Below are 14,948 nucleotides of genomic sequence, written 5' to 3' on the forward strand. Positions count from 1 at the left end.
GTCTAATATGCTGTGTGTGTGTGTGTGTGTGTGTGTGTGTGTGTGTGTGTGTGTGTGTGTGCGTGCGTGCGTGCGTGCGTGCGTGCGTGCGTGCGTGCGTGCGTGCGTGCGTGCGTGTGCGCGCACACACACACACTTTTACTGCCAATAGATTTTGGCAGTAAAATAGTTAAATTAATTATTTCCATGGACATTAAATCATTGTTTTATTTGATGACCTTCCTGTCCTGGCATTTGACCTTTGTGCCCTCAAAACGTTGAAAACACTAAAGGTCAAGTGGTCTTGACCCTAGAATGACAAAACTCCTATGAACATAACCATTAAAGACACACAATAAACAGTTCAAATGTTCACATTAGTGCTCCTCCTGGTTTAAGTGGAAATGCTTCTGGTGCTGCGTTGATACAACCCTCACCATGTGATGATCCATAATTGGGGTTGAATGATTTTTTTTCATGGTTATGTTTTTGGAGTGGTGAAAGCGCTCCCAATAGACAGGTATGACCGTGGGTATGTCTGTGGGTGGGTGGGTGGGTGGCTGGCTGGCCGTGTCCGTAGCCTGGCAATACCTTGAGTGGCCACACACAACACACTAGTTAAAGGAGGGGCGCTGTTTTGTGCAGGCCAGGCACACTCAAAACACACACACACACACACACACACACACACACACACACACACACACACACACACACACACACACACACACACACACACACACACACACACACACACACACACACACACACACACCTAGAACACAGAATCAAAAACATAGAATCAAAAACATAGATCTAGAACACATAGAATCAAAAACATAGATCTAGAACATATAGAATCACAAACATAGATCTAGAACACATAGAATGTAAAAACATAGACCTAGAACACAGAATTGAAAACAGATCTAGAACATATAGAATCAAAAACATAGATCTAGAACATATAGAATCAAAAACATAGATCTGGAACACATAGAATCAAAAACATAGATCTAGAACACAGAATCAAAAACATAGATCTAGAACATGTAGAATCAAAAAACATAGATCTAGAACATATAGAATCAAAAACACCATATAGAATCAAACATAGATCTAGAACACATAGAATCAAAAACATAGATCTAGAACACAGAATCAAAAACATAGATATAGAACATATAGAATCAAAAACATAGATCTAGAACACATAGAATCAAAAACATAGATCTAGAACACAGAATCAAAAACATAGATCTAGAACATATATCAAAAACACCATATAGAATCAAAAACATAGATCTAGAACACAGAATCAAAAACATAGATCTAGAACACAGAATCAAAAACATAAATCTAGAACACAGAATCAAAAACATAGATATAGAACATATAGAATAAAAACACATAGATATAGAACACATATAATCAAAAACATACACACACACACACACACACACACACACACACACACACACACACACACACACACACACACACACACACACACACACACACACACACAACACACACACACACACACACACACACACACACACACACACACACACACACACACACACACACACACAGGGTATAGCTGCTCAGATTCACCGCTCCACTTCGAACCGAGGTTTGATTTTTTTCTTTTTCCTTGAACATGAACTTGATCTAATCTGTGTTGATAATCTCTGTTTTACATATTCTACATTTACAGGCTTGTTGGCTGTCTACTTGAGGAGCCAGATTATGAAATTGTGTCTTCAGCTCTCAGCTCTAATCCTTCACATCTCAGAGAATTGGATCTCAGTTATAACGACGTGAAGGATTCATTCATGGAACTCATCTCTGCTGGATTAAAGAGTCCACATTGTGAACTGGAGATACTGAGGTCAGATTAATTAACCAGCATTATTTAGATTAGTTCTGTTTTATTATTTATAGTTTGATTATAATAAGAGGAGTGTGCATTAAGTTGACATCATGGTAGAATCATGATACAGTGTTGGTTAGTACTCACTTTGGCCATACATACATCTCAGATCCAAATATTGTAGGCTACTTTCACTCCACTACAATTATATGAACTGAGTTACTAGTTACTTTGCAGATATAAATGATTATATTATAAAGCCATCTTTAGCCCTGTTTTATACCTATAGAGACAATTTAAAAATAGCCAATCTACAAGCTGACAACGCGTTGTGCTGTGACACGTTGTGAGCTTATTTTGATTCCTTCACTTTCGTAGCCTACTTTTACCCATGTACATTTTGAATTCCAGACTTTAACTTGTAACAGAGTATTTCAACAAAAAAATCGCAGTACGTTTTCCTCCACTGAGAACGGAGAGACAGAGACTAGAGAGTACTATGAGTATGATCACAGCAGCTGCAGCCCATGGCCATGAACAAGCCTTTATTCTCCAACAATGTTGCACGCATGCAGAGAATAGCAGACCTCCAAGCTCAGAGTCACTACCAGGGGCATAGTTCTGCCGATTTAAAATGACTCCAATACGGAAGTAAAACTTCCTATGATTGGCCGCTAGTTGCGCTGTTCCCCCCCCCCCCCCCCCCCCCCGGCCGGTTGCAAAAAGAATTGTTCTCCATTGGATCCCATTCATTTTCCCCTTTCGTGTTCTAGCCTTAATTAACATTTTCATGAATACTTTATGGTTCCTATCACTAGTTAAAAATTGCCTTTCAATCACCATCATATGCGTTTTGTCGAAATTTGGTCAATTTATTTTAAAATGGATGATAAAGTTGCAGGGAGCGGCTGATCCCAGATCAGCCTTTGCCCAAATCAGCTCATCAGCGTCGATCGCAATACGACGCACTGTTAGCTTGTAGGTCGGTTTTCTTTGTACAACGGCGTATAAACATTGTTAGGCCTACAATATAAAACTATTATACAAACCCAGGTTACACTGTACAATATAGGCTGACTCTCTTAATCCAGAGCTATTAAAATGAGTGAGGACATAAATAAACACACATATAGGCTATTCTGTATAATTATATAAACTAGCCCTTACCCGTTCAAAGATATGAGCTCCGAAATGATGTGCAGTGTGTGGGTTATGGGATGTGCACTGTGCACACAGTATGAGGGATGGAAAGTAACTTTAACTGGTGCTTGCATGAGAATATGTAGGAGCATCAATGTAAGAAATACCCGTTTCGTTTAATGGCTACAGAGATACTGTGTACCGATCTGCATGATTTTTGGACAAAATCTGTAACAGGGCCAGACAACCGACCCCCAGCCCGCCACCCGCCTGCACGCACACACACACACACACACACACACACACACACACACACACACACACACACACACACACACACACACACACACACACACACACACACAGCTGGTTATACATGTTGCCTCATGCTAGATGCAGAATAGACATGCCTCAAGCTAGATGCAGAATAGATATAGATACACCATAAAAATGCTAATATACAGCATATGATTTGTGAAAGTGACAAACGGGCTTCACAGTTATGTCAGGTGTGTTCATATGCTAATGTTGATGCGATTTCAGATCAATTGCTCCAGCCACTGAGGAGAAACGCTGTGACAGACACTCAGACAGACAGACAGACAGACACTCACTCAGACAGACATTCGGAAAATTATATGTTTGATGTTAAAACATCGTTTTTGTTAATACGCCTATAATTTATTTACTCTTATAGGCATATCAGCCACACGACTTGATATTTATTTATTATGAAGGCTATACCTGCCCGATTGTGTAACAACTTATGAGAGCCTATATAATGCCACCAAAACAATGCGTCTTTATTTTTTTTCTCGTCATGATTTGTGCAAGTATGGCATGCCACATCAATCCGTGATCGACATGAGCCTACAGATTATCAGTGGCCACTGCCGCCACTCACAGCTAAAATAGCCTATGTTCTAAGCCAATGGAAGCCTATATTATTTTATGAACTCGTCTTTAACATTGGCATATGGCATTCTTGATAATTTGTCATGTATGCCTACCACAGACTTACTTTACATTAGGCCTACTTCAGACCATTTATCAAATATTTCATGTAACATTTTGGAAACTGAAAACAGCACTTTTTACATAAGTTGCATGTCCTGCTATCCTGTGTATCCCTTGGCATACCTCATCCTGTTGTTGGAGCCAGCTGAGTATGGGAGATCTTGGTCGGGAGCTCTTTTGGAATTTGAAGTGGGTCATAGCAGGCTTCGGCGACGTGATGTTATGGCATTTAATATCTGGCTTTTTGTAGGTTTAGAACGGCTAGTATAATAATGTATTTCCCCCAAGTAACCACTTGTATAGTTAGTTCTGTTTTATTATTTATAGTTTGATTATAATAAGAGGAGTGTGCATTAAGTTGACATCATGGTAGAATCATGATACAGTGTTGGTTTGTACTCACTTTGGCCATACATACATCTCAGATCCAAATATTGTAGGCTACTTTCACTCCACTACAATTATATGAAAACTTGAGTTACTAGTTACTTTGCAGATATAAATGATTATATTATAAAGCCATCTTTAGCCCTGTTTTATACCTATAGAGACAATTTAAAAATAGCCAATCTACAAGCTCACAACGCGTTGTGCTGTGACACGTTGTGAGCTTATTTTGATTCCTTCACTTTCGTAGCCTACTTTTACCCATGTACATTTTGAATTCCAGACTTTAACTTGTAACAGAGTATTTCAACAAAAAAATCGCAGTACGTTTTCCTCCACTGAGAACGGAGAGACAGAGACTAGAGAGTACTATGAGTATGATCACAGCAGCTGCAGCCCATGGCCATGAACAAGCCTTTATTCTCCAACAATGTTGCACGCATGCAGAGAATAGCAGACCTCCAAGCTCAGAGTCACTACCAGGGGCATAGTTCTGCCGATTTAAAATGACTCCAATACGGAAGTACAACTTCCTATGATTGGCCGCTAGTTGCGCTGTTTCCCCCCCCCCCCCCCCGGCCGGTTGCAAAAAGAATTGTTCTCCATTGGATCCCATTCATTTTCCCCTTTCGTGTTCTAGCCTTAATTAACATTTTCATGAATACTTTATGGTTCCTATCGCTAGTTAAAAATTGCCTTTCAATCACCATCATATGCGTTTTGTCGAAATTTGGTCAATTTATTTTAAAATGGATGATAAAGTTGCAGGGTGCGGCTGATCCCAGATCAGCCTTTGCCCAAATCAGCTCATCAGCGTCGATCGCAATACGACGCACTGTTAGCTTGTAGGTCGTTTTCTTTGTACAACGGCGTATAAACATTGTTAGGCCTACAATATAAAACTATTATACAAACCCAGGTTACACTGTACAATATAGGCTGACACTCTTAATCCAGAGCTATTAAAATGAGTGAGGACATAAATAAACACACATATAGGCTATTCTGTATAATTATATAAACTAGCCCTTACCCGTTCAAAGATATGAGCTCCGAAATGATGTGCAGTGTGTGGGTTATGGGATGTGCACTGTGCACACAGTATGAGGGATGGAAAGTAACTTTAACTGGTGCTTGCATGAGAATATGTAGGAGCATCAATGTAAGAAATACCCGTTTCGTTTAATGGCTACAGAGATACTGTGTACCGATCTGCATGATTTTTGGACAAAATCTGTAACAGGGCCAGACAACCGACCCCCAGCCCGCCACCCGCCTGCACGCACACACACACACACACACACACACACACACACACACACACACACACACACACACACACACACACACACACACACACACAGCTGGTTAAACATGTTGCCTCATGCTAGATGCAGAATAGACATGCCTCAAGCTAGATGCAGAATAGATATAGATACACCATAAAAATGCTAATATACAGCATATGATTTGTGAAAGTGACAAACGGGCTTCACAGTTATGTCAGGTGTGTTCATATGCTAATGTTGATGCGATTTCAGATCAATTGCTCCAGCCACTGAGGAGAAACGCTGTGACAGACACTCAGACAGACAGACAGACAGACAGACAGACAGACAGACAGACACTCACTCAGACAGACATTCGGAAAATTATATGTTTGATGTTAAAACATCGTTTTTGTTAATACGCCTATAATTTATTTACTCTTATAGGCATATCAGCCACACGACTTGGTATTTATTTATTATGAAGGCTATACCTGCCCGATTGTGTAACAACTTATGAGAGCCTATATAATGCCACCAAAACAATGCGTCTTTATTTTTTTTCTCGTCATGATTTGTGCAAGTATGGCATGCCACATCAATCCATGATCGACATGAGCCTACAGATTATCAGTGGCCACTGCCGCCACTCACAGCTAAAATAGCCTATGTTCTAAGCCAATGGAAGCCTATATTATTTTATGAACTCGTCTTTAACATTGGCATATGGCATTCTTGATAATTTGTCATGTATGCCTACCACAGACTTACTTTACATTAGGCCTACTTCAGACCATTTATCAAATATTTCATGTAACATTTTGGAAACTGAAAACAGCACTTTTTACATAAGTTGCATGTCCTGCTATCCTGTGTATCCCTTGGCATACCTCATCCTGTTGTTGGAGCCAGCTGAGTATGGGAGATCTTGGTCGGGAGCTCTTTTGGAATTTGAAGTGGGTCATAGCAGGCTTCGGCGACGTGATGTTATGGCATTTAATATCTGGCTTTTTGTAGGTTTAGAACGGCTAGTATAATAATGTATTTCCCCCAAGTAACCACTTGTATAGTTAGTTCTGTTTTATTATTTATAGTTTGATTATAATAAGAGGAGTGTGCATTAAGTTGACATCATGGTAGAATCATGATAAAGTGTTGGTTTGTACTCACTTTGGCCATACATACATCTCAGATCCAAATATTGTAGGCTACTTTCACTCCACTACAATTATATGAAAACTTGAGTTACTAGTTACTTTGCAGATATAAATGATTATATTATAAAGCCATCTTTAGCCCTGTTTTATACCTATAGAGACAATTTAAAAATAGCCAATCTACAAGCTCACAACGCGTTGTGCTGTGACACGTTGTGAGCTTATTTTGATTCCTTCACTTTCGTAGCCTACTTTTACCCATGTACATTTTGAATTCCAGACTTTAACTTGTAACAGAGTATTTCAACAAAAAAATCGCAGTACGTTTTCCTCCACTGAGAACGGAGAGACAGAGACTAGAGAGTACTATGAGTATGATCACAGCAGCTGCAGCCCATGGCCATGAACAAGCCTTTATTCTCCAACAATGTTGCACGCATGCAGAGAATAGCAGACCTCCAAGCTCAGAGTCACTACCAGGGGCATAGTTCTGCCGATTTAAAATGACTCCAATACGGAAGTACAACTTCCTATGATTGGCCGCTAGTTGCGCTGTTTCCCCCCCCCCCCCCCCGGCCGGTTGCAAAAAGAATTGTTCTCCATTGGATCCCATTCATTTTCCCCTTTCGTGTTCTAGCCTTAATTAACATTTTCATGAATACTTTATGGTTCCTATCGCTAGTTAAAAATTGCCTTTCAATCACCATCATATGCGTTTTGTCGAAATTTGGTCAATTTATTTTAAAATGGATGATAAAGTTGCAGGGTGCGGCTGATCCCAGATCAGCCTTTGCCCAAATCAGCTCATCAGCGTCGATCGCAATACGACGCACTGTTAGCTTGTAGGTCGTTTTCTTTGTACAACGGCGTATAAACATTGTTAGGCCTACAATATAAAACTATTATACAAACCCAGGTTACACTGTACAATATAGGCTGACGCTCTTAATCCAGAGCTATTAAAATGAGTGAGGACATAAATAAACACACATATAGGCTATTCTGTATAATTATATAAACTAGCCCTTACCCGTTCAAAGATATGAGCTCCGAAATGATGTGCAGTGTGTGGGTTATGGGATGTGCACTGTGCACACAGTATGAGGGATGGAAAGTAACTTTAACTGGTGCTTGCATGAGAATATGTAGGAGCATCAATGTAAGAAATACCCGTTTCGTTTAATGGCTACAGAGATACTGTGTACCGATCTGCATGATTTTTGGACAAAATCTGTAACAGGGCCAGACAACCGACCCCCAGCCCGCCACCCGCCTGCACGCACACACACACACACACACACACACACACACACACACACACACACACACACACACACACACACACACACACACACACACACACACACACACACAGCTGGTTAAACATGTTGCCTCATGCTAGATGCAGAATAGACATGCCTCAAGCTAGATGCAGAATAGATATAGATACACCATAAAAATGCTAATATACAGCATATGATTTGTGAAAGTGACAAACGGGCTTCACAGTTATGTCAGGTGTGTTCATATGCTAATGTTGATGCGATTTCAGATCAATTGCTCCAGCCACTGAGGAGAAACGCTGTGACAGACACTCAGACAGACAGACAGACAGACAGACAGACAGACAGACACTCACTCAGACAGACATTCGGAAAATTATATGTTTGATGTTAAAACATCGTTTTTGTTAATACGCCTATAATTTATTTACTCTTATAGGCATATCAGCCACACGACTTGGTATTTATTTATTATGAAGGCTATACCTGCCCGATTGTGTAACAACTTATGAGAGCCTATATAATGCCACCAAAACAATGCGTCTTTATTTTTTTTCTCGTCATGATTTGTGCAAGTATGGCATGCCACATCAATCCATGATCGACATGAGCCTACAGATTATCAGTGGCCACTGCCGCCACTCACAGCTAAAATAGCCTATGTTCTAAGCCAATGGAAGCCTATATTATTTTATGAACTCGTCTTTAACATTGGCATATGGCATTCTTGATAATTTGTCATGTATGCCTACCACAGACTTACTTTACATTAGGCCTACTTCAGACCATTTATCAAATATTTCATGTAACATTTTGGAAACTGAAAACAGCACTTTTTACATAAGTTGCATGTCCTGCTATCCTGTGTATCCCTTGGCATACCTCATCCTGTTGTTGGAGCCAGCTGAGTATGGGAGATCTTGGTCGGGAGCTCTTTTGGAATTTGAAGTGGGTCATAGCAGGCTTCGGCGACGTGATGTTATGGCATTTAATATCTGGCTTTTTGTAGGTTTAGAACGGCTAGTATAATAATGTATTTCCCCCAAGTAACCACTTGTATAGTTAGTTCTGTTTTATTATTTATAGTTTGATTATAATAAGAGGAGTGTGCATTAAGTTGACATCATGGTAGAATCATGATAAAGTGTTGGTTTGTACTCACTTTGGCCATACATACATCTCAGATCCAAATATTGTAGGCTACTTTCACTCCACTACAATTATATGAAAACTTGAGTTACTAGTTACTTTGCAGATATAAATGATTATATTATAAAGCCATCTTTAGCCCTGTTTTATACCTATAGAGACAATTTAAAAATAGCCAATCTACAAGCTCACAACGCGTTGTGCTGTGACACGTTGTGAGCTTATTTTGATTCCTTCACTTTCGTAGCCTACTTTTACCCATGTACATTTTGAATTCCAGACTTTAACTTGTAACAGAGTATTTCAACAAAAAAATCGCAGTACGTTTTCCTCCACTGAGAACGGAGAGACAGAGACTAGAGAGTACTATGAGTATGATCACAGCAGCTGCAGCCCATGGCCATGAACAAGCCTTTATTCTCCAACAATGTTGCACGCATGCAGAGAATAGCAGACCTCCAAGCTCAGAGTCACTACCAGGGGCATAGTTCTGCCGATTTAAAATGACTCCAATACGGAAGTACAACTTCCTATGATTGGCCGCTAGTTGCGCTGTTCCCCCCCCCCCCCCCCCCCCCCCGGCCGGTTGCAAAAAGAATTGTTCTCCATTGGATCCCATTCATTTTCCCCTTTCGTGTTCTAGCCTTAATTAACATTTTCATGAATACTTTATGGTTCCTATCGCTAGTTAAAAATTGCCTTTCAATCACCATCATATGCGTTTTGTCGAAATTTGGTCAATTTATTTTAAAATGGATGATAAAGTTGCAGGGTGCGGCTGATCCCAGATCAGCCTTTGCCCAAATCAGCTCATCAGCGTCGATCGCAATACGACGCACTGTTAGCTTGTAGGTCGTTTTCTTTGTACAACGGCGTATAAACATTGTTAGGCCTACAATATAAAACTATTATACAAACCCAGGTTACACTGTACAATATAGGCTGACGCTCTTAATCCAGAGCTATTAAAATGAGTGAGGACATAAATAAACACACATATAGGCTATTCTGTATAATTATATAAACTAGCCCTTACCCGTTCAAAGATATGAGCTCCGAAATGATGTGCAGTGTGTGGGTTATGGGATGTGCACTGTGCACACAGTATGAGGGATGGAAAGTAACTTTAACTGGTGCTTGCATGAGAATATGTAGGAGCATCAATGTAAGAAATACCCGTTTCGTTTAATGGCTACAGAGATACTGTGTACCGATCTGCATGATTTTTGGACAAAATCTGTAACAGGGCCAGACAACCGACCCCCAGCCCGCCACCCGCCTGCACGCACACACACACACACACACACACACACACACACACACACACACACACACACACACACACACACACACACACACACACACACACACACACAGCTGGTTAAACATGTTGCCTCATGCTAGATGCAGAATAGACATGCCTCAAGCTAGATGCAGAATAGATATAGATACACCATAAAAATGCTAATATACAGCATATGATTTGTGAAAGTGACAAACGGGCTTCACAGTTATGTCAGGTGTGTTCATATGCTAATGTTGATGCGATTTCAGATCAATTGCTCCAGCCACTGAGGAGAAACGCTGTGACAGACACTCAGACAGACAGACAGACAGACAGACAGACAGACACTCACTCAGACAGACATTCGGAAAATTATATGTTTGATGTTAAAACATCGTTTTTGTTAATACGCCTATAATTTATTTACTCTTATAGGCATATCAGCCACACGACTTGGTATTTATTTATTATGAAGGCTATACCTGCCCGATTGTGTAACAACTTATGAGAGCCTATATAATGCCACCAAAACAATGCGTCTTTATTTTTTTTCTCGTCATGATTTGTGCAAGTATGGCATGCCACATCAATCCGTGATCGACATGAGCCTACAGATTATCAGTGGCCACTGCCGCCACTCACAGCTAAAATAGCCTATGTTCTAAGCCAATGGAAGCCTATATTATTTTATGAACTCGTCTTTAACATTGGCATATGGCATTCTTGATAATTTGTCATGTATGCCTACCACAGACTTACTTTACATTAGGCCTACTTCAGACCATTTATCAAATATTTCATGTAACATTTTGGAAACTGAAAACAGCATTTTTTACATAAGTTGCATGTCCTGCTATCCTGTGTATCCCTTGGCATACCTCATCCTGTTGTTGGAGCCAGCTGAGTATGGGAGATCTTGGTCGGGAGCTCTTTTGGAATTTGAAGTGGGTCATAGCAGGCTTCGGCGACGTGATGTTATGGCATTTAATATCTGGCTTTTTGTAGGTTTAGAACGGCTAGTATAATAATGTATTTCCCCCAAGTAACCACTTGTATAGTTAGTTCTGTTTTATTATTTATAGTTTGATTATAATAAGAGGAGTGTGCATTAAGTTGACATCATGGTAGAATCATGATACAGTGTTGGTTTGTACTCACTTTGGCCATACATACATCTCAGATCCAAATATTGTAGGCTACTTTCACTCCACTACAATTATATGAAAACTTGAGTTACTAGTTACTTTGCAGATATAAATGATTATATTATAAAGCCATCTTTAGCCCTGTTTTATACCTATAGAGACAATTTAAAAATAGCCAATCTACAAGCTCACAACGCGTTGTGCTGTGACACGTTGTGAGCTTATTTTGATTCCTTCACTTTCGTAGCCTACTTTTACCCATGTACATTTTGAATTCCAGACTTTAACTTGTAACAGAGTATTTCAACAAAAAAATCGCAGTACGTTTTCCTCCACTGAGAACGGAGAGACAGAGACTAGAGAGTACTATGAGTATGATCACAGCAGCTGCAGCCCATGGCCATGAACAAGCCTTTATTCTCCAACAATGTTGCACGCATGCAGAGAATAGCAGACCTCCAAGCTCAGAGTCACTACCAGGGGCATAGTTCTGCCGATTTAAAATGACTCCAATACGGAAGTAAAACTTCCTATGATTGGCCGCTAGTTGCGCTGTTTCCCCCCCCCCCCGGCCGGTTGCAAGAAGAATTGTTCTCCATTGGATCCCATTCATTTTCCCCTTTCGTGTTCTAGCCTTAATTAACATTTTCATGAATACTTTATGGTTCCTATCGCTAGTTAAAAATTGCCTTTCAATCACCATCATATGCGTTTTGTCGAAATTTGGTCAATTTATTTTAAAATGGATGATAAAGTTGCAGGGCGCGGCTGATCCCAGATCAGCCTTTGCCCAAATCAGCTCATCAGCGTCGATCGCAATACGACGCACTGTTAGCTTGTAGGTCGTTTTCTTTGTACAACGGCGTATAAACATTGTTAGGCCTACAATATAAAACTATTATACAAACCCAGGTTACACTGTACAATATAGGCTGACGCTCTTAATCCAGAGCTATTAACCCTTAAGTTCTGTTCAGATTCACTACACCTTCGTTCTGTTCGGGTCATTTTGACCCGGTGGATATTTGGTTTAAAAAAAACAACACTAATATAAATTTTAACTTAACAAATCATCATGATACATTGACTTTGACTCAATACCAAACAATTCATATGATATATTTGGTAAATGTTTGCATTTCTGCTTTGCTATATCACATTAAACACTGAAAGAGCTAGGCGTTTTTACTGATTTAGCTGAAATCCATGTAAAAAAAACGACTTCATTTAATACTGGGCAATATTGCTCATGCTTATAGGAAGGGGGGGAGGGTTCGGAATGGGGCTTCGGAAGGGGGGTGTTAGAAGTGGGGGTGACTGTGTGTCTGTGTTTTGGCATAATACTGTGTATTTCTGTGCTTCCGGGTCAAAATGACCCGAACAGCACTTAAGGTTCAAAAAATATGAGGGGGGTGTAGCATGGGTGTAGTGCAAAAATATATTTTTTACATGTTCATCTCAGAAGAATCTTTAAGGCCAGTGAGTTTCAGGTGGAAACATTTTTAACTTCTACCTTTTTTTTTCAAATGAAAATGTAAAACGGGTCAAAATGACCCGAACAGCACTTAAGGGTTAAAATGAGTGAGGACATAAATAAACACACATATAGGCTATTCTGTATAATTATATAAACTAGCCCTTACCCGTTCAAAGATATGAGCTCCGAAATGATGTGCAGTGTGTGGGTTATGGGATGTGCACTGTGCACACAGTATGAGGGATGGAAAGTAACTTTAACTGGTGCTTGCATGAGAATATGTAGGAGCATCAATGTAAGAAATACCCATTTCGTTTAATGGCTACAGAGATACTGTGTACCGATCTGCATGATTTTTGGACAAAATCTGTAACAGGGCCAGACAACCGACCCCCAGCCCGCCACCCGCCTGCACGCACACACACACACACACACACACACACACACACACACACACACACACACACACACACACACACACACACACACAGCTGGTTAAACATGTTGCCTCATGCTAGATGCAGAATAGACATGCCTCAAGCTAGATGCAGAATAGATATAGATACACCATAAAAATGCTAATATACAGCATATGATTTGTGAAAGTGACAAACGGGCTTCACAGTTATGTCAGGTGTGTTCATATGCTAATGTTGATGCGATTTCAGATCAATTGCTCCAGCCACTGAGGAGAAACGCTGTGACAGACACTCAGACAGACAGACAGACAGACAGACACTCACTCAGACAGACATTCGGAAAATTATATGTTTGATGTTAAAACATCGTTTTTGTTAATACGCCTATAATTTATTTACTCTTATAGGCATATCAGCCACACGACTTGGTATTTATTTATTATGAAGGCTATACCTGCCCGATTGTGTAACAACTTATGAGAGCCTATATAATGCCACCAAAACAATGCGTCTTTATTTTTTTTCTCGTCATGATTTGTGCAAGTATGGCATGCCACATCAATCCGTGATCGACATGAGCCTACAGATTATCAGTGGCCACTGCCGCCACTCACAGCTAAAATAGCCTATGTTCTAAGCCAATGGAAGCCTATATTATTTTATGAACTCGTCTTTAACATTGGCATATGGCATTCTTGATAATTTGTCATGTATGCCTACCACAGACTTACTTTACATTAGGCCTACTTCAGACCATTTATCAAATATTTCATGTAACATTTTGGAAACTGAAAACAGCACTTTTTACATAAGTTGCATGTCCTGCTATCCTGTGTATCCCTTGGCATACCTCATCCTGTTGTTGGAGCCAGCTGAGTATGGGAGTTCTTGGTCGGGAGCTCTTTTGGAATTTGAAGTGGGTCATAGCAGGCTTCGGCGACGTGATGTTATGGCATTTAATATCTGGCTTTTTGTAGGTTTAGAACGGCTAGTATAATAATGTATTTCCCCCAAGTAACCACTTGTATAGTTAGTTCTGTTTTATTATTTATAGTTTGATTATAATAAGAGGAGTGTGCATTAAGTTGACATCATGGTAGAATCATGATACAGTGTTGGTTTGTACTCACTTTGGCCATACATACATCTCAGATCCAAATATTGTAGGCTACTTTCACTCCACTACAATTATATGAAAACTTGAGTTACTAGTTACTTTGCAGATATAAATGATTATATTATAAAGCCATCTTTAGCCCTGTTTTATACCTATAGAGACAATTTAAAAATAGCCAATCTACAAGCTCACAACGCGTTGTGCTGTGACACGTTGTGAGCTTATTTTGATTCCTTCACTTTCGTAGCC

General features: G+C 39.9%; 1 protein-coding gene across 1 annotated transcript in view; it reads left to right on the forward strand.

The window, feature by feature from the left end:
* Nucleotides 1-14,948, forward strand: part of LOC308297468 (protein NLRC3-like) — a 37,599-nt gene that overhangs the window by 13,853 nt on the left and 8,798 nt on the right. The window lies entirely within an intron of this gene.

This window comes from Nannobrachium achirus (assembly GCF_963921795.1).
Source record: "Nannobrachium achirus genome assembly, chromosome: 13".
Lineage (NCBI taxonomy): Eukaryota > Metazoa > Chordata > Actinopteri > Myctophiformes > Myctophidae > Nannobrachium > Nannobrachium achirus.